Source organism: Rhododendron vialii, chromosome 4a (assembly GCF_030253575.1).
Source record: "Rhododendron vialii isolate Sample 1 chromosome 4a, ASM3025357v1".
Taxonomy (NCBI): domain Eukaryota; kingdom Viridiplantae; phylum Streptophyta; class Magnoliopsida; order Ericales; family Ericaceae; genus Rhododendron; species Rhododendron vialii.
Genome location: NC_080560.1, coordinates 8,543,603 through 8,569,119, shown reverse-complemented (window position 1 = coordinate 8,569,119; position 25,517 = coordinate 8,543,603). Strand labels below are relative to the sequence as shown.

The following is a 25,517-nucleotide window of genomic DNA, read 5'->3' as shown; positions in this document are numbered from 1 at the left end:
ATTTTGGGTTTGTAGAGGGGTTTACGTAGAAAAGAATGGAAATTTAGTTTTCAGATATGGAAGGCCATAATAGCCTCAATTAGTTTTCAGTTAATAGTTTCTGTTTCCATCTTCGTTGCATACCCTTTCTTTTTCTTCCAAGTGCTTATGAACCGAGCAAAACTATGACTTGTACTTTGTGTGAATTACTTTTATCATAGTTTCAAGTTTGGGGTAAAAAGAAAGGATGCGACCTTTCTCAATTGGTGTTGGTGTGTTGCTTACATGAGATTGCCCATCGTGCTAATCCTAATCAGCTGCCTCCTATAGGATGACAATGACTTTTGTCCCAGTTTTAACATCCCAAGCATGTAATTCAAGTGGTCTGATTACCAGGTGTTGTTGAATGCCCTTCTTTTTATGAAGGCTGGTTGTACTTGCTTGAATCAAACATTGCATTATTCTTACCCCAAAATGACTGGGCAGGTTGTACTTGCAAATGTATGTTAGGGGAAAAAAAATAATGCTTGAAGTCATATTCAATACGAAGCTTTTGGGGAAATGAATATGCTTGGTTAGCTTCTGAGTGTGCGGATTCATTTTGCAGGTAAGATTTTGAAAATTTCAAGAAAGTCGAATCTCAAACCTCTCTCCCAACCCCATGACGCTACGCTATGTGAGACTCTCGGTTTCACCAACTGGGTATGCTTTTTTACTATGCATGGACAAAAACCAGAATGACTGAATATATACTCTGTGTCCTGAAGTTTCTTACAGAGTAATGTGCATGTGGAATTGTCCCTAAGGACTGTGATGTAGTTTTCCATTTGCTTAGTCTGGATTGGATTTTTTATTTAAAGTGAATGGATTATGAATTGGTACCTGAAAGAACAACGTTCAGTTGTCCCATAATTCAGATAGTGCACATGCCCATTTGAAGAGTTTAATTGCTACAACACAGAACATTCTTCTTTGCTAATAGTGGACATTTGCCAATGGATTTTTCCTGATTGGTTCAGTAAGATTAGTGAAACCCGCTAGCGGCTCTCAAAGTTCCATAGGAAAACATGGATACTATTACCATTTTTGGTCAAGTATGCAATTGCCACAAAATTTTGTTTTCAAATGATATCAAACTTACTTTATTCCATTTTCCCATATCACAATGTGCTTTTTGAACTTTCAACACATGGACAAAGATTTGACTTATTTTTTAAGGAGACTCTTAGTGTTCTCTTTTTCTATTTTGGCTCCTTTCCATTTTCATATTGTTGAAGTTTAACTACACTTAATTGGAGCTCTTCCTTTCTTTTTCCTTTTTATGTTTCCTTTGGCAAGGTTGGAGTTATTTCACTGGCTGCTTTTGATTGGATGAGACTACTTTGTCAGGTTAAGCACCTGTGACCGAGACCACTGAAAGCCTTAATGTTGGAGCTTTGAAGTTAAAGAAAGCTTTCTGCTGAAGGTGGATGTTTGCATAAAAATGGAGTTAATTGTAGCTATAGGAATTTTTATTCGTGTCGTTTGTAGAATGAAACTGATTCTGCTCCACCAACAAAGACCACAACTGTTGTCATCATAGGTAAGCTCTCTCGACCATCTTCAGATGATTCATATTTGAAATGGACAAATGGTTTTTGTGGGATTTATAGTTGTTTGAAAGAAGACATCTAGCAAGCTGCGAATTTCGTCTTATTATTTTTTTGGATGTTTGTAGGATTTTGGTTCTTACAGCACATGATGAGTCTGTTCACCTATACTCATATGATTAGTGTGTATACGATGTTATTTTGCTAACAAAACCAAGATGGGTCTCCAATCATCGTGACTTTGAATTCCGGCGGGTAGCCTTCTTAGTATTGTCTCCTTTATCCATTGTTCGTAAAGGAAAAAGGAAAATTGATTTAAATTTGGGTTATGTATTAATTTGGTAAAACTCTATCTTACTCTTTTGCTTATTGTTAGTGAATCTCATCAGACTCATTGATACGGGAGCATTGCAGGTAAATTGTATTGTTAGTAATTATTTTTATCGGATTTCGGCGGTAAGTGCCTTCAGGCACGGCCAAGTAAAGAAATGGCATTTGCTTTTACTTTACTTTGTTTTTTAAGTTTTTATGGAGGCTCATTGGTGATTGGTTGTACGGAATGATAATTCAAGTGATCCATTACATATGGATTTTTGGTAAATAGGGTGTTGACTCGCCCTTGCAGGACATGTGTCTTGACTCCTACCTTATGTAAAGAAACAACCTACCAATATTGTTTTTTAGGGAGCTTTTGCTAAATGTAATGCATTCGTTATAAGAAATGCCTTAATGGAATTGGATTGTGTTGGTTTCATTTTGTGTATATAATTGCATTTTTCTTTAATTTGCTTGCGGATGACTATGATTATTAGGGAAGAAATACTTTTTTAGACTAAAATCAAAATATATTGTGTCGTGCCTTCACACACGGGTTGGTTAGAACTAGAGAAGGTTAATTCAATTTAATTATGTTCAAAATGCGTTGCGCTGTGCCTTCAGGCACGGGCACAATTCCTAGTAAGTACCTATGGAAACGTCCAATCCTTTCTCAGAAAAATTCAAATAAAAATACAAAAAAAAAAAAAACCCAAACAAATAGTACTACTAGTACTCCATTAAAGTGGAGCCCAAAGTATGAGGTTAGATCAAGCACCATGCACACATCGGGCTCACGTTGAGGTTCACACATCGGATGCCGGTGGAGGCGAGAGACATTTTGTTTTTAGAAAAGAAAGAATGAGGTTCACGACATTTATGGGGCGATTTTGACAGTCTTTCGTTGTAGCCCTCTTTCTTGTTTTGTTCTTGCGTCGTGCATTTTTTCGAACGTCTTTTGGATTGTGAGATCACGCTTTGCATCATATCATACATTCATTCACTGTTCGTGGTTTGGTGCCGTTTGCTACTGAGGTCGAATCTTTTGGAGATTGATTCGGAGCCGGTTGAATTTGGAGATTGGGCATGAAGTCTGTGGTGCATCTATTGGATCTTGAAGAAGCTCTGGGAGCATCGGAGATTGGCGAGAATAGGTAAAGCTTGGGTAAGGTTTTTACTATTTCGCAATCTGTACTTCTTTTTGATTAATAGAATAAAACAGTAGTGTTAGGCCGTGGTTTTGGCTTAGGGTTATTTAGGATCCTAAGTTTTTCCACGTAAATCGTGCGTCTCTTGTCACAATTTTTATTCTACTGCAGTACTTGAATTTGGGTTTGGATTAATCGAGATAATCAACCCGTTCATATATATATTAATTTTTAAATTTGAAAATTGGTAATTTTATCAAAACTCCTATTCACCTCCACCTCCTCCACCTCTAGGAGTAGATTGAACGCTTCCGCATTATTTCAGACTGCCTCTTGGAGCTAACCCCAGTAGAAGCAAAACTTGGGAACCAGTATTGGACAGGATGGAGAAACGGTTAAATGTGTGGAGAAGGAGAAACAACTCCACTGGTGGCAAGCTTACTCTTTTCAATTCTTCTCTTACTAATCTGCCAACATATTACATGTCTATCTTCAAACTACCAGTGACTGTAGCACAGGCTATGGAGAAATTACAGAGACAATTTTTTTTGGGTGATACAGTGGACAAGAAAAAGCTACATTTGGTGAAGTGGGATACAATTGCAAAAAAGAAGGAGTTTAGGGGGCTCGGAGTGAGAAGATTGATGCAACAAAACCTTGCTATTCTTGCTAAGTGGTGGTGGAGATTATATTCAACAAGGACAAAGATGCGCTTTGGGTCAAGGTTATCAGAGCAAAGTACAATCTGGATTAGGCAGCATGGTTACCTCATTTGCCATTGTCAGGTCGTGTTATGAATATCTGGAGAGATATTTGCTCTGGCGGGGATCCCTCTTCATGTATTGGCTCGATAATTACGGAAGGCTTTAGAATTGAGGTTAACTTTGGGCAGGAAACTTCTTTCTAGATCATTTATGGCTTGGAGATAATACTCTCAAAGAGTCTTTCCCTGGACTATATTTCCTTTCTACTCAAAAAGAGGAAGTGATATTTAATTCAGTGAAGAATGGCTTTGGGAATGAGAGGTGGAATCTACAATTTAGAAGGTTGTTGCGTGATTGGGAGAAACCACAAGAGGAGGAGTTAAAGCAGAGACTGCAGTCTGTGACATTGGATCAATCCAAGAGTGATATTTTACAATGGAAATGGGCGTCGGACAAATGTTTCACAGTAAAATCAGTCTACTACCAATGAGAGCAACAAGGTCATTCTAGAAATCAAGTTTTGGGGTCGATTTGGAAGAACCTTAGCCCCCTAAGGTGGAAATTTTTGCAAGGATGGCAATTCAGAGTAAGGTAGCTACTAGATCAGAGCTTTTCAGCAGGAATGTGATTCAGGAGGAACACCAGTTACTTTGCCCGTTGTGTTCTTTGCATCTGGAAACTCCCCAACATTTGTTTTTACACTGTCGGTTTTCTTGGGATATATGGGATATATGGTCTCTCATTCTAGACTGGTGGCATATAACGTGGGTATGTCCTCCTTCATTGGCAGATTTGGCACTATGGTGGTTCGATAGCAGGTTTGGAAATTTTGAGAAACATATGTGGGAAGCTACCTTTTTTGCTACTCTCTGGTCCTTGTGGTTAGTAAGGAATGACTATATATTTAACAATGCTAAAACAAGTATTGGGGAGGTGGGTGAAATTGTGAAGACTAAAGTGGCTATGTAGATGAAGTCTAAGTTTGAGATTAAAATATATACGGTGGAGTAGTTTAAGGGTTATTTGGATGGAATTCGAAAACTAAGGATTTTGTAGCTGTTTAGGTGGTGTAACGTCCAACTTTTTGTTGGATAGTTTTGTTTTTGTTTTGTCGTGTACTTGTTCTTCAATGTACCTTCTTCGAGTGAATAAAAGTTTCGCTTGCAAAGCAAAAAAAAAAAAACAGTTTTTCAAAAAAAGAACAGTTTTTTTTTGTATAAAAACTCTTTTCAAAAAACAGTTAAGAAATCAATTTTTGGGTTTTTTTTAAAAATAATTTTTTAGTAAAATAATATTTTTTGAAATAATTGTAGAGAGAGAGAGAGAGAGAGAGAGAGAGAGAGAGAGAGAGAGAAGGTTTTTTATTTGTATGATGATGGGTGTATTTGATTGAGAATATGTGAAGTTCACTAAATTTGATTATTGACAAAAGATTGCTAGTTTGGTTATTTAAAATTCAAAATTTGATTATTTCTAAGGCAGTTGTTAAATTTGATCATACCATTATGAGTCATATTTTATACAAACATTGTTAACTTTAAAACTTTTTTTTTTTTTTTACTCTTTCTTTGTGAATAGCCTTAGAAATGGGAATTGATAGTCTAAATTCCTTTGGCATTACATGAACCTCAAGCATTTTTCCAATTGTACTAGCTAGTTTTACCTATTTTTTTCCATCCGAAGTGAATCGACAGAGAAAGCAAACAAAGGCAACAACTAAACAAAAAAAAGGCAATGTGGCTTGTCTCCAAATGCGTGGTTCCTCGCCGTAACTATTTCAACCCTTCATCGGATGTGTCGAATCAAATGCGAAATTGAAAGCAAGAACAAAATCGAAGACTAACGAAAGAAATTCTTCCATTAATCTCCAAAGTGTATCGATGTATAAAGAAAATTGTTGATGTAAGCCATACCAATCTTCAAGAATGAAATTGATACCTCGGATTCTTAAATTACTCTTACTCCTACTCCTAATTATAACCCAATGGTTGGGGTTGTAATGACTGTTTTCTAACAAGGCATAAAAGAAGGATAAAAGAAAAGAATACTACGTACCTGAGGGTAGTTAGCATTTGTCTCTTGAGCCCTCCAAAGTAGTTTAGTATTACCCCCAACACCCTTTTCACAATGAAATGGTATACTGCTCCTCTCAAATGGATCCATCGTTATTTGTTGACTGTCCACTCTAATTACTTTAGATTAAATTTCCATGGTATATATTGTGCACTCACCATGAATTGACCTCTGGAGCAGAGCTAGAATTGACCGTCACCGGGATCAAGTATCTGTAACATACTCCTATAATTTTGTATCCCTATTTGTTTAAGTAGGGAGATACAAAATCATGGAGTCAAATAACGAACCCGGAGACTTGAAAAAAGTTGGGATATTGTTTACACCCGTTTTTGGCACCCAGTCCTGGGCAAGCGTTGGAAGGCCATTTAATTATCTTTTAATTAAATTGGGCCAAAGAATAAAGAGGTATTGGATTAAAATTAATGGGCCAAGACAATATTTATTGGGCCCGGTTAATTTTAATTTAATTCGGCCATGGGCTTAATGTTTCTGGGCTTATTTGCAAAAAGGAATTAGTTGGCCCATAACCCATGGAAGTTAATTAGGTGTTTTTGTGGGATAAACATATAAATAGGCCATTTAATTTAATTAAATGGGCCATTACCCAAGAGTCCCATAAAAAGTGGAAGGTGGATAAATGCTTAATGTTTTGCAATAGTTGCTCCTGTTGATCCACGGAAGAAAAGGAAACAAGTTGGTGGGAATACTTGCCACATGGCCATTTGACTTGTTCAAATGGCCCACTACTCTTTGATACCCACCAAAAGAGGAAAGAGGGTGGCCCAGTACTCTTGTTTAACTTCCAGTAACTTCTCATGGTAAAAGGAAACATGTGGATTTTTCTTTTAAGCCTCCAATAACCACCCATGATCCCACTAAATATATTAATGGGTAGTTATTCTGGACACTTGGCAACATCTAGAGCCAACTCGGGACACATGTCAGTTCATGGCGAAGGCAGGAAACTCGGCCCAGATCTGGACCAGTGCACTATTTGCCCATGATCTTTTGTAACTTCCAATAACTACTCATTACCCCATGATCTCATGAAGGGGAAGTTGCAAAAGACACATGGCGCCATTAGAAGAGGACAACAAACCCTTTACATGCAGAAAATCGAAGACCCTTGGCCTATAAATACTAGAAGACAAGAAGAAAAAAGGGTTCCCACACCAATCAAGCTCAACGCTTAAAACCAAAGCCTTTCCAGCGAAGCAACTATCTCTATTTTCTCACCCTCACTCAATTACTTCACCAAGTAATTCGGGTTTCTATCTCTCTTGTACCCCAACTTTATTATTACGAAACATAATAAAGTTATTCATATCTCTCTTCATCCCATACTTTATTATTACGATATAGTAAAGTAATTCTACGTTGTTACTTTCTTTCCTACACGGTTAGAAAATTATTAAGTCCTCGCACGAAGAGGCAAAACCACGGTCCTTCACAGCAATCCAGCCCTTAGGTTGCAGCACTATCGCCCTCTCAGATCTAGAAGTCAGAAAAGGGACGCTCAGCCCTTTACACTAGACGCGACAAGTCTCGGCACGCTCGCTCAGTCTTTGAGCCATTTCGGAGCCAAACATCTTTTTGGCACGCCCGGTGGGACCCTAATCGTCTAAGGGTTTTATCATGGCCAGGAAGCCGCAGCAACAACCGGATCCACCACAGAGTCCTGAGGGAGTGGCAGTCGACGTGCCATTACTCGAGGAAGCTGGTCCTCAGATCAGCGCCCAAGATCTTAGCGACGCTACCGACAGCGTCAAAAATTATATGTTCATGGCAGGACGTGATATCTCGAACAACGTGACGCAGTCAATCTCGCAATCGTTCACTCAATCCTTGGAACCTCTGACCATAGCAGTCAACAAAATGGTTGCTACGCTTACAGAGAGGCTACCACTCGCTCCTCAGCAACAGGGCTTTCCACAGTTTGGTGTCTTTGGCAACGGTCAAGACCAAGCTGGCCTATTGGGGGTTCCTCCCCCTCCTCAAACATTTTACCATGCCACTTCGTCTAATAGCCCTGCACTCGGGGGGCAGAAAGAGAAGGGAGTCGTGATTGGAGGAGCTTCAACGCCTCCAAATAACGATCAAAGGTTTATTTTGGTCGAGGATTAGAACAAGCCCGACAAGGGTGATAAGACAGACAGAAGGCCTTTGCAAGGAGGCCAGGGCTCTGGAAAGCACAAAGGAGGTACAAATACTCCTCAAAGCTCTGATACTCGGGGGGCAAGTCCTGCCCAGAACCAGCAGGCACAAGAGGCGCACCCACAGCCGCCTCTTAAGCCAGACGTAGTCATGTGAAGGGATCAAGTCTTGAACCTGCTCCAGGAGCAGTTAGGACCTGGTTTCAGACCTTTGGGAAGGCCAATGTATAGGAAGCCTCATACCGAAGAGGTGGACAATACACCTTTCCCAAATGGCCATAGAGTCCCAGAATTTCAGACCTTCAATGGTGAGAGCATGCAGTCAACGGTGGAGCATATTGCCAGGTTTCAAGTTCAATGTGGAGAAGCTGGGACCATCGATGTTCTGAAGTTGAGGCTTTTTCCCAATTCTCTGACTGGGACAGCCTTTACTTGGTACATCAACCTTCCCCCCAACTCCGTGCAGACCTGGGCTCAACTGGAGGAGAAGTTCCACCAGCAGTTCTACCGGGTAGAACCAGAAGTGACGTTGGCAGACCTGTCATGCTATCGTCAAACCCATCTAGAGTCTGTGGAGTCCTACCTCTTACGTTTCAAAACTGCTCGATTCAAGTGCAAGATAGTCCTTCCTGAGGCCGAATACGTGCGTATAGCATTAAACAGCCTAGGCTTTGACATGAAGAAGAAGTTTTATGGAACGAAGTTCAGAGACCTGTTCGAATTATCTTCTAAGGCTTCTCATTATGAAAAGTTCTTAGCAGAAGAGCAGGACAGGAAGACGGCATCCAAAGGGACGTATTATCGCGACCCTAATTACGAGGTTGCTGCAGTGGAAGCAGAGGCAGACCCAGACGTGGCAGTGGCTGAGATTATCAACAAAAAGCCATACTTTGTCAAGATGGAGCCCACAAAGCAGTCAGCCCAGAGCTCTTTCAATAAGTCAACCAGGACCTATACATTCGATGTGGGTAGGGCTGAAGCTATCTTTGATCAACTCTTGGCCGACAAGCTGCTCAAACTGCCCTTTGGTCACAAGATTCCAACTCCGGAAGAACTGAAGGGCAAAGAGTATTGTAAGTATCACAATTCTTGGAGTCATACTACTAACAACTGCATAGTATTTAGAAATGATATCCAGGACAAAATTGAGCGGGGAGAGTTCAAATTCCCTGAGAAAGACAAGCAACCCATGGGGGTGGATGGCAATCCCTTTCCTTCAGGACTGAGTACAAATATGGTCTCCGTCAGCATGAGGGACATGCTTAGGACTGTTCCTAGGCAGAAGATAAGTTTGGGGGCCCCTTCCAGAGCAATCTATAAGTCCAGCCCAGGCAGGTATTGGGATCCTTATTATGATGAGGGTGATGTCAGGACTGAACGGGTTAGAAGGTTCGAAAAGCTAAACTCTTGGTGGTCTAGACCTTCGGGAGTGATGAAACCAGAGAAACCAACTTGTTCCATGGTGTGTACAGAATGTGGACATCATACCCATCCTAGCAAACCAGTCCTAAAAGGCATTATTGTGGGAAGGGCTGAGCCAAGTCCTACGGAGCCACGCAGGTTTAAAGGGAGAAGGGTTGTACGCGAATCTGTGTTCAACCGAATTCAGCCAGGGTTAGTTGAAATTGAAGATGAGCTCGTCAACTTGAGGATATCTGCTCCTTCCAGCGATAAATCAAGGGCTGTGAAACCTCCAGTCACTCCTCAGTGGCATAGGGTTGAACATCCAAAGTTTCCCTCTGAACCTCCACCTTTGTCCAGATCTCAGAAAAGGCGTCGCCAACAATTCAGGCAGGCAGCAAGAAGGGCTGAGGAAGAAGCAGACCTACTGGACGATCCCATGAATGAAGATGACCTCATGAATGGAGATGATCTCAAGGGGAAGATGAAGATGGAAATCCCAGTGGAAGAGCCTATGGTCGAAAAACCTAAGGCTAAAAGAGTACACAAGCCTTTGGAAAGGACTATGGAAGAGGCTATCGTCGAGCATCCTCCAAGGACTTTACCCCAGAAGCAAATCCCGTTCAAGAGGACGTACAAGGAGGTCGTTACCAAATCGCCTCCAAAGCAGGCAATGGTACCCAAGAAATAACCTCTCTTGGAAAGAACTCTCAAGGAGGCTAGGATTCAGCCTCCACCAAGACAAGTCTCTTTGCTCCAGAGGACAGCCCTTGAACCTAGAAAGCCAGACTCGGGGGGCAAGTCAAAGTTGAATCCACAAGCTAAGGTATTTGTGCCTGGACAGGGTCATAACATGCAATGCAATAGGTCGTGTTCTTACCAGCAGATCTGGAAGCCAAGGACAACACTCCAACAGCCATGGAGGGAGATGTTGTAGAGATGGGGCAGACAACAGATATCTTAAATGAGTCCTTCTCTGTAGGACTGGATGGGCCTTTAGTGATCGTGTTGAAGGACGAGACCGAAGAGAAGAATGAAGATTGTGCGGCTAGCGTGATCTTTGAGAGGCCGAGTCCTACGATGAACAAACACATCAAGCCCTTGTACATTGCCGGTTGCCTTGATGGGATGCCAGTGAACCGTATCCTGGTAGACAACGGTTCAGCAGCCAATCTCATTCCTAAGGCCATGATGCAGAGGCTCGGGAAGACTGATCAAGACCTGGTTTCATGCAACACCACCTTGTTTCATGCAACACCACCTTGACTGACTTCACGGGAAATGAGACAGCATGCCAAGGTATTTTGATCATGAATTTAACGATAGGGTCCAAGACCTTAACAACACCTTTCTTTGTTGTCAATTCACACTTTTCCTTCAATGTTCTACTGGGGAGAGATTGGATTCATTCTTGTCTAGCGGTCCCCTCAACCCTTCACCAATGTCTTATTTTTTGGAATCAAGACAATGTGGAAGTAATATGGGCTGAACGTAGACCATTTCAGGCCTCTACCAACCATGCCGAGGCCCACCTATATGATGAAGGGGTTGGTCCAATGAAGGTGGCAGGCCTTGACAAGTATGGCCGCCACAAAATAGCCCCCATTCATAACAAGAAGTCAGCTGAAGAAGTGAAGGCACATTTTCAAGAATTAATCGGTCCAATGATTACAGAGTCAAGTAGGCCGATTGTAGCTTCATCCAAACATCCTTTTCAATGTCAGTAAGCCTGATGCCGTTGTTTTTTCCTTTTTATCTCTATCTCTTTAATCGAGATTGAAGAAGCAACTCAAGGGTTGGACTCTTGATTGACGCAAGAAGTCTTGACGGTTTGAAAAGCTGCATGGCAGCCAATGCACGGCCTGGGGTGATGACACGTGCCCCTCAGGCCTAGAATGGTGATAATTGTTGCTGCCAGAAGGACTCCTTGAGGGGTTGTTTATCTCGGAAATTGTTGAGATTCAAAATGGAGGGATCCAAACTCAATTAAGGAGATATACTTTGGAACTCAAAAAGTTGATAGGCTTGTTATGACCTGATTATCTTTTTGTGTAAATATTTGAACTTTTGAAAAATTCTTAGGCTAAATAAAGCCTGATTATTTTTTCAAATCTAGTGATAAGGACTCGTTTGGTTATGCCAAAAACTGTACTTTGTCCTAATTTACAAGCCTAGATCTTGAACAAGATCAAGGCATGGGGGGGCATTGTTTACACCCGTTTTTGGCACCTAGTCCTGGGCAAGCGTTGGAAGGCCATTTAATTATCTTTTAATTAAATTGGGCCAAAGAATAAAGAGGTATTGGATTAAAATTAATGGGCCAAGACAATATTTATTGGGCCCGGTTAATTTTAATTTAATTCGGCCATGGGCTTAATGTTTCTGGGCTTATTTGCAAAAAGGAATTAGTTGGCCCATAACCCATGGAAGTTAATTAGGTGTTTTTGTGGGATAAACATATAAATAGGCCATTTAATTTAATTAAATAGGCCATTACCCAAGAGTCCCATAAAAAGTGGAAGGTGGATAAATGCTTAATGTTTTGCAATAGTTGCTCCTGTTGATCCACGGAAGAAAAGGAAACAAGTTGGTGGGAATACTTGCCACATGGCCATTTGACTTGGTCAAATAGCCCACTACTCTTTGATACCCACGAAAAGAGGAAAGAGGGTGGCCCAGTACTCTTGTTTAACTTCCAGTAACTTCTCATGGTAAAAGGAAATATGTGGGTTTTTCTTTTAAGCCTCCAATAACTACCCATGATCCCACTAAATATGTTAATGGGTAGTTATTCTTGACACTTGGCAACATCTAGAGCCAACTCGGGACACATGTCAGTTCGTGGCGAAGGCGGAAAACTCGGCCCAGATCTGGACCAGTGCACTATTTGCCCATGATCTTTTGTAACTTCCAATAACTACTCATTACCCCATGATCTCATGAAGGGGAAGTTGCAAAAGACACATGGCGCCATGAGAAGAGGACAACAAACCCTTTACATGCAGAAAATCGAAGACCCTTGGCCTATAAATACTAGAAGACAAGAAGAAAAAAAGGTTCCCACACCAATCAAGCTCAACACTTAAAACCAAAGCCTTCCCAGCGAAGCAACTATCTCTATTTTCTCACCCTCACTCAATTACTTCACCAAGTAATTCGGGTTTCTATCTCTCTTGTACCCCAACTTTATTATTACGAAACATAATAAAGCTATTCATATCTCTCTTCATCCCCTACTTTATTATTACGATATAGTAAAGTAATTCTACGCTGTTACTTTCTTTCCTACACGGTTAGGAAATTATTAAGTCCTCGCACGAAGAGGCAAAACCACGGACCTTCACTGCAATCTAGCCCTTAGGTTGCAGCACTATCGCCCTCTCAGATCTAGAAGTCAGAAAAGGGACGCTCAGCCCTTTACGTTAGACGCAACAAGTCTTGGCACGCCCGCTCAGTCCTTGAGCCATTTCGGAGCCAAACAGATACAAAATTATGAAGTCAAATAACGAAACCAATGATTTTTTTCGACAAATCATGGGGTTCGTTTGTTACTTTCTTTAATGTTTTTGCTACAATTGCTTACCTGATTCCCTTTTAAACTCCTTGTTTAAGCTCTTTTACTCTTTAAGCATCTTGCTTTGGTGGAGAGAGAGAGAGAGAGGATTGCATTGTTCTCAAAAAGTTAACAAAGCCTTCATTCTTTGATTAGATTTTTTGTTGTGAGAGAAAGGGAGCGAGTTAATTAGATTAACATCGATTCCATAAAAAAGGCATGTCTAGAGAGAGAGAGAGAGAGAGAGAGAGAGAGAGAGAGAGAGAGAGAGAGAGAGAGAGAGAGAGAGTGAAAGCGAGAGAGTGAGAGTGAGAGAGAAGTCCACAAAGCTGAACGGTGGGCAAGATGGGGGATGGATTCCTGTGGTTAGAAATCATGGGCTTTGTTGTTGTGTCTCTTTTGACAATTTCTTGAACCTATAAGATCCACCTTGTTGAGTGAGAGACATGATCTTATAATTTTAGAGTTACTAATGAAGTGAGGGATATGTGGTGGTGGTGTGGTGCCTTCTGGCATGTTACTAAAACTGGCAGACTATATGTTGCAATTTCCAACTCCTTTGTAGAAATGTGATAAATGAGATTCACTTAGCTTTGTGCCCTCTCTGTTCTCTGCACCTTGAAACTCACCGGCACTTATTCTTCATTGCCAATTTTCCTGGAGTGTTTGGTCAATAATCCTAGATTGGTGGAATATCAAATGGGTCTGTCCAGTTTTGGTACCAGAATTGGCTAGCTGGTGGTTTGCAAACGGGTTTACCAAGTTGGAGAAACACATTCGGGAAGCTTGTTTCTATGCAATGTTATAGTCCCTATGGTTGGTAAGGATTACATTTTCAACAACTCATCAAAACAGGCTTGGGAGGTGGGAGATGTAGTTAAAACGAGGGTTGCGATGTGGATGAAGGCAAGGTTCGACATCAACGTCTACACCGTGGAGGAGTTTAAGGTCTTTTTAGATGGCATCCGAAAACTGAGACTGTAAGGTAGTTTTTTGGTGTGCCATCCAACTATCGGTTGGATGCGTGTGTAGCTTTTGGTGTATCAAAGCTCTACGAGCTTAGTGTTTTCCCTCGATGTACCCCTTTCGAGTAATTTATAAATGTTTCGTTTTGCTGAGCAAAAAAAAATGTATCTTTTACCAAATGAAGAATGATTAAGTTAATAACCATAACCAGGTTATTTTTTATGCGTTTCATGGTGCATTGCATAGTTTTTTTTTACACTCTTTCTGTCAACATACATAATACTGATTGCCTTTAGTAGCAATTCCCCAAATTTCACTTGCACAAGTAATCATTGTAGTTCCCCAGGTACCAACCATGGCAGAAATGGTGGATATGTGGAAGAAAAATCACAATAATTTGTTTGGAATCCTCTACAGCTAGTTTCTGGCCAAGGCATGTACATTCTTCTTCTTGTCAGTTGACTAGAAGTGTTACATCTTGCATTTTAATATTCTGCTACAGATTGTGTTTTCTAGTCCTTGCACTTTCCTCATGCATCTTAATCTTTTTGATGTGTCTATATGTTCTTTTGTTAGGTTTCCAGCAAGCTTGAGGTTTTCCCTGGGTCTGAGTTTCGGGTGGCATTTGAAGAAGCACTCAAGTATGGTGGCAAGGTGATACTTGGTGACCGATATTTTTAACATTAGATTTTGTTTGATTGTTGTAACATGAAACACTTCTTCCCAAAGAGCCTTCACCTTGAACCCACATCATGCTTTACCCAAACCTTATCTACCAGTAAGTGCTTTGGTGTGGTACATTTGCAAGTACATCAAAGTTGTGGTTGTACTAGGCAAGGAGGAATTGCTCCTTCTTCTCTCCAAGAGCATGCTGCTTGAAAGAGATTAAGAGAGAAGGGTTGTGGGGTGTGGAATTTGGTTCCTGCTTTATTGCTGGTTGTTGCATTATCCTGCGTAGCATTGCAAAACTCTGAAGAAGAACATCAATACATACAGAATGCTAACCATGTTTTTTTGTCCTCCTCCAGAATTAAGCTCTCTTTTTTTCTTGCCTTCTCCAGGTTATGGACCTTTTATGACTATATATCTTGTACATCCAGATGTATTTCTTTTCGCTTCTGAGTGATTTAGTTTGTACAATGGCTCTTTGTTGGCATTTTTAGAAATTAATGTATTCAGCATATAGCTTCTTGAGAATGTAGCTTCTTGGCATTAGAAGCAATCTCTTTAACTTTGTCTATATTAGAATTGCTGTAACAAAATTTCATTGTAACCTAACTTATTCTTGGTATTTGGTTTTAACTGAATAGATAACTTTGCGAAGGACATGGGCAAAGATGCCACTTTGGCATAAGACAAAATTAATTCCTTGGTTTTCCAAGCATTCTTTTTACCAAGACCTGAAGATCTCAATCAAATGGTGTTGAAAAATGTATGCATTATAATTTGTGAAAATTTATATGCATCTCTATTAATTATTTTGATGATTAATTCAATGATATTTTTATTCGGCAAATACAAAATTATCGAAAAGTCGATTCCCGAACTAAATATTTTCGTGACCTTGAAATATAGCATAAAGTCTCTTGGATTCATGATTTATATTTACAAAGACTTTATTGAGCTCAATACATGCTTTAACGGATTTATTTAGATGAAATTGTGAGCCACAGGTTGACGAACCGGCTGACAAGCCGGCTGTCTGAACAGAAAGCTGTGACAACCGGAAACCATCGGATGACCCACCGGATGACCGGCCGGACGACCACCCGGATGACCAATCTGTCAAACGGCTAGTTCCAACGGCTAGTTCTAACGGCTAGTTCCAACGGCTAGTTCCAACGGCTAGTTCTAACGGCTAGTTCCAACGGCTAGTTCCAACGGCTAGGAAGCATATGGATGGCTATATAAGGCATCAAGAACTCATTAATGAGGAGACACACACAAGCTACAACATTCCATATTATTGCAAGAGCAATTTCTCAAAAGATCAAAGCCAAAAATTCTCATTGTTCTTCCACTTTCATATTTTTCTTGAGAGAAAATTTGTACAAGTCGTGAGCGATAATTTTCATACCTTCTTCACATACTTGTAATTCCTAAGCGAGTGTTTGAGTCAAACACTTGAAAGCTTAGAAGACCAAATTCGGGTTGGAATTTGGGTGTTATTGTTTTTGAGCGGTTTTCGGAGAAAACTCTTGCGGTTGTGCTAGCTCCTTGGGAAAGCTAGAGGCGTTCGGTTTTTGTAAGCACCCGCAAGACTTACAAGTTGTAATCTTTTAAAGATTAGTGGAACCTTCAAGTAATTGCTTGAGGAGAAGTGGAGTAGGGCCGGACCGTGGACAAATCCGGACCGAACCACTATAAACGGGTTCTATCTCTCTATCTCTCTATTTTGATTGCATACTTATTGTTTGCATATATTGTTAGAGATAAATTTTTATCGGTGATTATTACTAGCAATCCTATTCACCCCCCCTCTAGGTTGCATAATTTGGGTAACAATTGGTATCAGAGCCTCGGCTCTTGTTTGTAGATTTAACCATCTAAGAGTTAAGATCCATGGCAACCACTAGTAATGTTTCTTGTATCGAAGGTCAATCGTCCAATAGACCTCCCTTGTTCACCGGAGAAAATTACTCTCATTGGAAAAATAGAATGATGATCTTTATTCAATCCACGGATTATGATCTATGGAAAATTATCAAAAATGGTCCCATTATTCCTACTAAGAAAGTTGGGGAAGAGACTATGCCTAAATCAGATAATGAGTGGAGTCATTCGGAAAAGACTTCAATAGAAAAGAACTATAGAGCTATGAACCTTCTTTTTTGTGCTATTACTCCCAATGAATATGATTGTGTTTCCGCATGTGAATCGGCTAAAGAAATATGGGATAAGTTAGAAATGTCACATGAAGGAGATAGTCAAGTTAAGGAGTCCAAAATTGATATTCTTGTGCATAGCTATGAGCTCTTCAAAATGAAACCGGATGAATCTATATCTCAAATGTTTGCTAGATTTGCTAGTATTACTAACGGTTTAAAAGCTCTTGGAAAGATTTACAGTCAATCCGAAATTACAAGGAAGGTGCTCCGTTCCATGCCAACCAATTGGGACACTACCACCTCCATCATCCTACAATCCAAAGATTTCTCAAAATACACGATGGACAAGCTCATGGGATCTCTCATGACGGAGGAAATGCATCACAACCTCAAGGGTGAAAAAGAGAAGAAAGTTAAGGATCTTGCCTTCAAAAGTACAACAAGCAAATCAAAAAGCAAGGAGGATTCAAGCAACGAAAGTGAGGATGATGAAATGGCGCTCATCACAAAAACGTTCAAGAAACTCCTCAAAAATAGAGCATCTCGCAAAGGTAGAGGATTTTCAAGAAAAGATGGAGGCAAAGAAGAAAGTATCAAAAAGGATCCAATCATTTGCTACGAGTGCAAGAAGCCCGGCCACATCAAAAGTGAATGTCCATATGCCAAAAAATATTCAAAGAAGGACAAAAGGAGAGCTATGATGGCCACATGGGACAATAGTGACGATAGTAGCTCCGATGAGGACGATGAGCAACAAGAGGTCGCTAACTTGTGTTTCATGGCCATCGAAGAAAACGAGGTATGCTTCAAAAGTTCTCTCAAGGAAGGAAGTTGGTACCTTGATAGTGGATGTTCAAGACACATGACCGGTGACAAGAGGGCTTTCAATTCTCTTTCGCCTAAAGATGGTGGACATGTCACATTTGGAGACAACAACAAAGGCAAAATCATAGGAATCGGTGATATAGGTAATTCTCCTATTATTGAAGATGTTTTACTTGTTAGTGGTTTAAAACACAATCTTCTTAGCATAAGTCAATTATGTGATAGAGGAAATCGTGTTATCTTTGAAAAATCCAAATGTATCATTGAAAATGTCAAAAGCAACAAGACACTCTTCGTTGGACAAAGACTTGAAAATGTATATGTTTTTAATCTCAATGATTTAAGTAATTGTGATATAAAATGTTTTTCCGCTTTGAGTGAAAATAGTTGGCTTTGGCATAGGCGCCTAGGACATGCAAGTATGGATGCTATTTCAAAACTCTCTAGAAAAAATTTGGTAAAAGGTCTTCCTAAAATCAAATTTGAAAAAGATAGACTTTGTGGTCCTTGCCAACAAGGAAAACAAACCAAGGTTTCTTTTAAGTCCAAAAATGTTGTCTCAACTACTAGACCTTTGCAATTACTTCATATGGATTTGTTTGGACCAACTCGCTCTCCAAGTCTTTGTGGAAACTATTATTGTCTTGTTGTTGTTGATGATTTCTCTAGATATACATGGGTGATGTTCCTAGCTCATAAGAATGAGGCTTATCCTAATTTCACTAAACTTTGTAGAAGAGTTCAAAATGAAAAAGGATTTGTTATTTCTAATATTCGTACGGATCATGGAAAAGAACTTGACAATTCTTTATATGAAAAGTTTTGTGATGAACATGGTATTGGTCATAACTTTTCTGTACCTCGTACTCCTCAACAAAATGGAGTAGTTGAGAGAAAGAATCGTACTTTGGAAGAAATGGCCCGCACTATGCTTTGTGAAAACTCTTTGCCAAAATATTTTTGGGCGGAAGCCGTTAATACCTCATGCTATATTTTGAATCGAGTTTTAATTAGGCCTATCCTCAAGAAAACTCCTTATGAGCTTTGGAATGGTAGAATACACAACATTAATTACTTTCATGCCTTCGGTTGTAAATGTTATGTATTAAACAATGGAAAAGATGACTTGGGTAAATTTGATTCAAAATCGGATGAAGGCATCTTTATTGGTTACTCTCTTACTAGCAAAGCATATAGAATTTATAATAAGCGCACTAATCTTGTTGAAGAATCTATTCACGTTTCCTTTGATGAATCTAATCCTTGTGCTACTAAGGATGTTGTTGATAATGATGACTTAGAAATTACACATGAGATTCATGACTTGAAAATTCAAGAAAAAGTTGATGGTGATACTCAAGTAGAAAGCTCTCAAATCAAAAAAGATGAAGTTATTAATCAACCTCAAGATGCCATGGGAGACAACCAAGATCTTTCCAAAGATTGGAGATTCGTGCAAAACCATCCAAAGGACTTGATTCTTGGAGAAGTTTCGAAAGGGGTAACCACTCGCTCGTCTCATAGAAATTTTTGTGAAAATCAAGCTTTTGTTTCTCAAATTGAGCCTAAAAACTTTCCGGAAGCTCAAGATGATGAAAATTGAATTTTGGCCATGCAAGATGAGTTAAATCAATTTGAAAGGAATAAAGTTTGGGCATTAGTACCTAAGCCTCTTGATCACTCTATTATAGGTACTAAATGGGTTTTTCGTAACAAGCTAGATGAATCCGGAAATATTGTTAGGAATAAAGCTAGACTTGTTGCTCAAGGTTATAATCAAGAAGAAGGTATTGATTTTGAAGAAACTTTTGCACCGGTAGCTAGATTAGAGGCTATTCGCATATTGCTTGCCTTTGCATCTTTCAAAAATTTCAAGCTTTATCAAATGGATGTGAAAAGTGCATTTTTGAATGGGTTCATAAATGAGGAAGTTTATGTCAAACAACCTCCCGGCTTTAAAGATCATGTATACCCCGATCATGTTTTTAAACTCTCAAAAGCTCTATATGGTTTGAAGCAAGCACCACGTGCATGGTATGATAGACTTAGTTCATTCTTGCTTGACAATGGCTTCACTCGTGGAAAAATTGATACTACTCTTTTCATTAAAGCCAAAGGTAAAGATATGCTCATTATTCAAATATATGTTGATGATATTGTCTTTGGTGCCACTAATGATAATATGTGCAAAGAGTTTGCTAAGTGTATGCAAGGTGAGTTTGAAATGAGTATGATGGGGGAGCTTAACTTCTTCCTCGGACTTCAAATCAAGCAAACTAATGAGGGGATCATAATCAACCAAGCCAAGTATGCGAAAGAACTTATTAAGAAGTTTGGCATGGAAGGATCAAAGCCAATGAGCACACCAATGAGCATATCAACTAAGCTAGACAAAGATGAGAATGGTAAGGCCGTCAATGAAAAGATGTATCGAGGTATGATCGGCTCATTACTTTATCTCACGGCAAGTAGACCGGATATAATGTTTAGTGTTTGCATGTGTGCTAGATTCCAATCATGTCCTAAAGAATCGCATTTAAAAGCTATTAAACGTATTTTTAAATATGTTGCCGGTTCTCATGACTTAGGATTGTTTTATCCACGTGGAGTTGCATTTGATTTAATTGGTTATTCAGATGCGGATTTTGGAGGTTTCAAAGTTGATCGTAAAAGTACAAGTGGGACTTGCCAATTTCTAGGGCACTCTCTAGTGTCTTGGCATAGCAAGAAACAAAATTCCGTAGCTCTATCTACCGCCGAGGCGGAATATGTAGCGGCCGGAAGTTGTTGTGCCCAAATATTGTGGATCAAACAACAAATGGAGGATTTCAATTTGCAATATGATCATATTCCTATTAAATGTGATAATACTAGTGCAATTAGCTTAACCAAGAATCCGATTCAACATTCTCGAACAAAACATATTGAGATTAGACATCATTTTATAAGAGATCATGTTCAAAAAGGGGATATTGAACTTAACTTTATTAGTACCGACAAGCAATTGGCGGACATTTTCACAAAACCCCTTGGTGAAGAACAATTTTGTTTCATTCGACGAGAACTCGGCATGTCTAATCATTTATGAAAAAGTTTTGTGTTCTTGATGTCAAAAGTTTTTTTTTGGATTCAATGTTGAGTTGATTGAATTCGTAAATATCATACTTGATGGAGAGTACAAATGATCTTGATAAAGAAATCACCCTCCAAACATTTTATCATATGTTTCATTTTTCTGTGTTTGGTATGCAGAAAATCAGTTTTATGGTCTTTAATGCTACTCCTCTTAAACGTTTTCTGGACTTAACCTGCATTTGTCAGTCGGATGTCCAAGCGGATGTCCAACCGGACGACCGTGAGGTTGAGACTTATTCAAGCTTTTGCGTTGCTAACTCTGATTTATTAAGTCTGTTACACTTAGTTTGTATGAACTTCATGGCTTAGTGCTTAAATTGTCTCTTATATACTTCGCCGATATGAATTTCTTGTCTCTAAGCTTGCAGGGATAATCATTCTCGATAATACCCCTCGCATTCTTTAAAAAACTCTCTTTTAGGGGGAGCATGTATTAAGGGGACACAACAATAAACACCCGAACACAATTTTCTTCCCCTATTCTTATCTCTTTCGGCGCCGCATCTCTACCGCATCCCCTATCCTATCTCTATCTCTTCATCTATCTCTCTTTCGGCGCAGCATTTCAAACAATTCGGCAATCTCATACTCTATAAATTCAACAACACAATCTCTATCTCTTCATCTATCTATCTCTCCTTCTCTCTCGGCCTAAATCTCTCCAAATCTCTATCCTTCCAAATCGAGCAATGGCAAACTTACCGCAAGGGTTACCGTTTGAGTTTTACGAAAGAGATGCCGAACGAGCAGAGTTCAGGTTGTTTATCCAAACCATTTGGATGCAACTCTTTATCTTCATTCTGCTGTGTGCGTTACTTACAATAAGAATACCACCATGGTTCGGGTGGAATGTAAATGTGGATACTCTGTGGTATTGGATTGGCATTGTAGCTGCCGCTGTAGCAGCCATTATTCGAGAATACGAAAATCAAAGACGCCAAGCTCTCAATGAACGAAGATAGAGTGCTACAGGGCAAGAGCGGCATGGTGCTGGAACCATGGCCCTATTGTTTTTCTCTTTTTAGTTTTTTTTTGATGATGTCACAGGGGGAGAAAAAGCCAAGTTTTAATTGATCTATCTTGCCATTTTTAATATTTTTAACCGTTGTAGGCTAATTTAAAAAAATTGCTCGCTATGATCTGTTGATTTAAAAAATTGCTTGCTATGATCTGTTGATTATTGCTATTACTCGTTGATCATAGATAACTGCTTTGGTGCATGTATTAAGGGGGAGATTGGCATAACTCCTACTTGCATAAAAACTATCATTTTGTGTCATCATCAAAAAGGGGGAGATTGTTGAAAAATGTATGCATTATAATTTGTGAAAATTTATATGCATCTCTATTAATTATTTTGATGATTAATTCAATGATATTTTTATTCGGCAAATACAAAATTATCGAAAAGTCGATTCCCGAACTAAATATTTTCGTGACCTTGAAATATAGCATAAAGTCTCTTGGATTCATGATTTATATTTACAAAGACTTTATTGAGCTCAATACATGCTTTAACGGATTTATTTAGATGAAATTGTGAGCCACAGGTTGACGAACCGGCTGACAAGCCGGCTGTCTGAACAGAAAGCTGTGACAACCGGAAACCATCGGATGACCCACCGGATGACCGGCCGGACGACCACCCGGATGACCAATCTGTCAAACGGCTAGTTCCAACGGCTAGTTCCAACGGCTAGTTCTAACGGCTAGTTCTAACGGCTAGTTCCAACGGCTAGTTCCAACGGCTAGTTCCAAGGGCTAGTTCCAACGGCTAGTTCTAACGGCTAGTTCCAACGGCTAGTTCCAACGGCTAGGAAGCATATGGATGGCTATATAAGGCATCAAGAACTCATTAATGAGGAGACACACACAAGCTACAACATTCCATATTATTGCAAGAGCAATTTCTCAAAAGATCAAAGCCAAAAATTCTCATTGTTCTTCCACTTTCATATTTTTCTTGAGAGAAAATTTGTACAAGTCGTGAGCGATAATTTTCATACCTTCTTCACATACTTGTAATTCCTAAGCGAGTGTTTGAGTCAAACACTTGAAAGCTTAGAAGACCAAATTCGGGTTGGAATTTGGGTGTTATTGTTTTTGAGCGGTTTTCGGAGAAAACTCTTGCGGTTGTGCTAGCTCCTTGGGAAAGCTAGAGGCGTTCGGTTTTTGTAAGCACCCGCAAGACTTACAAGTTGTAATCTTTTAAAGATTAGTGGAACCTTCAAGTAATTGCTTGAGGAGAAGTGGAGTAGGGCCGGACCGTGGACAAATCCGGACCGAACCACTATAAACGGGTTCTATCTCTCTATCTCTCTATTTTGATTGCATACTTATTGTTTGCATATATTGTTAGAGATAAATTTTTATCGGTGATTATTACTAGCAATCCTATTCACCCCCCCTCTAGGTTGCATAATTTGGGTAACAAATGGTATGTCTTCCTTTCTTCACAACTTATTGGGCTACTGATGGCAGTTTTTATCTGCAAATGTAACTGTTATTTAAACAAGGAAACCACGATTATGTTCCTGAATTTAAGAGGGTCTAGTTTGGCTTCTGCTTCTGCTTCAGCTGAAGGAATTGGGTGATGTTGATATGTTAACTCTTGTCATTCAAGAAATGAGCAAGCAATTCCCCACTCTAATGGAAACCATTGTATATGAGCGAGATCAGTAAGTACATGTTGCTTCCGTATGCTGTATTGTATTACTAGTGAGTTATTCCGCACAACATTTTGTTTTAATTTCTTGTGCTCTCGTTCAGTTTTTGATCTTTGAGTTCTATGACTAAAAGTATTCTGTTTAGGTCCCTCAGTGGGCTATTTCTATAAGTTAGCATCGATTTTGCATGTTCAACTTTGGTAGGTAATGCTCTTCATTCAAATTCATGTGTGAAAGAGAAAACAGGCAAACAGAAAGGAAACATCATGTGGTTCACCTAGCTATTTTCTTATGCTTCCTATAGTTGGATTCCACCAGAGTTCCATCAGAGCACATCCTTGTCCTGATATGTGTGCTTTAGGTGTGTGTTTCCTGAGCAATATCCGACATTATAGCTTGTGATGAGGACAACAAAAAATAATAAATTGCTAGATGAGGGTATTTTGGTAGTTGCAGAGACTCTAAGCAAGAGCTGCATGGTTCGTACAAAGGTCATTCATGGTGGTTGGTAGTTCAAGGGTCATCTATAATAGTTTGGTAGTTAAAGGGTCATCATGAATTTAGTACTTGAATTAATTCATATAGATAGATTAAACAAAGTTCAATGTATGCATTAAACACATTTTGTTCTTTGCATCTAATTGTTAGTAGGTTCGATGTATGCATTTATATCTAGGTTCTTTTTTTTTTTTTGATCTGCTATCTAGGTTCATTCATTGTCTTGTTAATGTGTTCATTAATTAGGTCATGTCACTTAGACTTCTAGGATTTCAAAAGGCCATTGTTTAGCCTATAAGTATGGATGTAATCTTTCTTTCCAAGACAGAGTTGATTAATGAATTGAGTTTTACAAAGCTGAGGCCATTGTAATTGGGGTTTGGGCTGCGGTCCTTCCTTGCAGAAATCGCCTAACCCTTGCGAGGGTGAAGCTCTTTTATCTCTCTTTCTCTCTCTTCTCCTTCTCCTTCTCCTTTCTTCTTCTTTGCACATTTTTTCAAGTAGTATTCTTATTTCCCCACCCAAAACCACCACGATCCAATTGTAGGCAGCAATCTCTAAGTTTCCTAAAACTATCGTACATCAACTTGTTTATATAGTTCGCTATTGGTATGAGAATTTAGTTATTACGGAAAATATCAGACTGAAGATAGGATATAGCTTATTTGCATGAGAAAAAGGGACGTTAATAGTTTATATGGTAGAATGGCATTAATTTCGAGTAAAATCTTTACTGTCGTATGGGATGCTTAAGAAATGAAACAATCAGGAAAAGTCTGTAAATGTGTACTCATCTGGGTGAGATCTTTAAGAGTGGCTATTATAGAAGCTTGATATGGTGACCACATTGGGATACAACATTTTAAGCACTGGATGATGTTGCACCTTATGGCAGTGGAACTAAGCACAAATCTAATGCTTGGATAGAAACTCATGTCTTCTGACCACTAAACATCCACTTTGTCATTCTTTTGCCATCCATATATTTCAGTGAAAAAAGTAGAGAAATGAATGAAAGAAGAGGATAAGTGCAATTGAAATTGATGCTACTAGCTTTAGAACTTTCTTGAAGAATGATTACTCTACAGCCTACGCTTAACGAATTTTGCGTCTGGCCTAGTGGACACAGTATGTGCCTTGTATACTCTTGTTTTTTTTTTTATATATATATTTTCCTCTCAAAATCTCCACTACTTTTCTGTGAGTTTATTGAGGTTTTTGATTACCATGTTTAGCTTGAATCTTTGATTGCCTGTTCAGGTACATGTCAGCCACTTTATTAAGAACTGCTAGTAAGCACAGTTCAGTTGTTGCAGTAGTTGGAAAGGGGCACCTGCAGGGAATCAAGAAGAACTGGAAGCAACCCGTTGAGGTTTGACACCGTTTTCTCATTTTTTTCAGTTAAAAAAAACTAGATCAGCATACTAGCCCCTAAAAGTATGCTTGGAGTGATTTGGATTTACGCCAATCCACACATTTTTTAAGATTCCAAGACCCCTAGATGGCTAACTTCTCTAAAATGTCAAGTTCCTTTATACCACTTTCTTGTGCTTCTGACCACTACCATCTTGCCCATATACACCTTTACTGTTCTGCCAGTGATGTACCGGAACTGATTTGTTTCCATTTGTTCTACTGGTAGCACCAGTCACGGAAAATTCAGGACATTTATTTAGGGCTT

General features: G+C 39.4%; 1 pseudogene; it reads left to right on the top strand.

Annotated features, from left to right (window-relative positions):
* Positions 1-13,731: 13,731 nt before the first annotated feature.
* Positions 13,732-25,245, top strand: LOC131323625 (uncharacterized; annotated as a pseudogene).
* Positions 25,246-25,517: the final 272 nt, after the last annotated feature.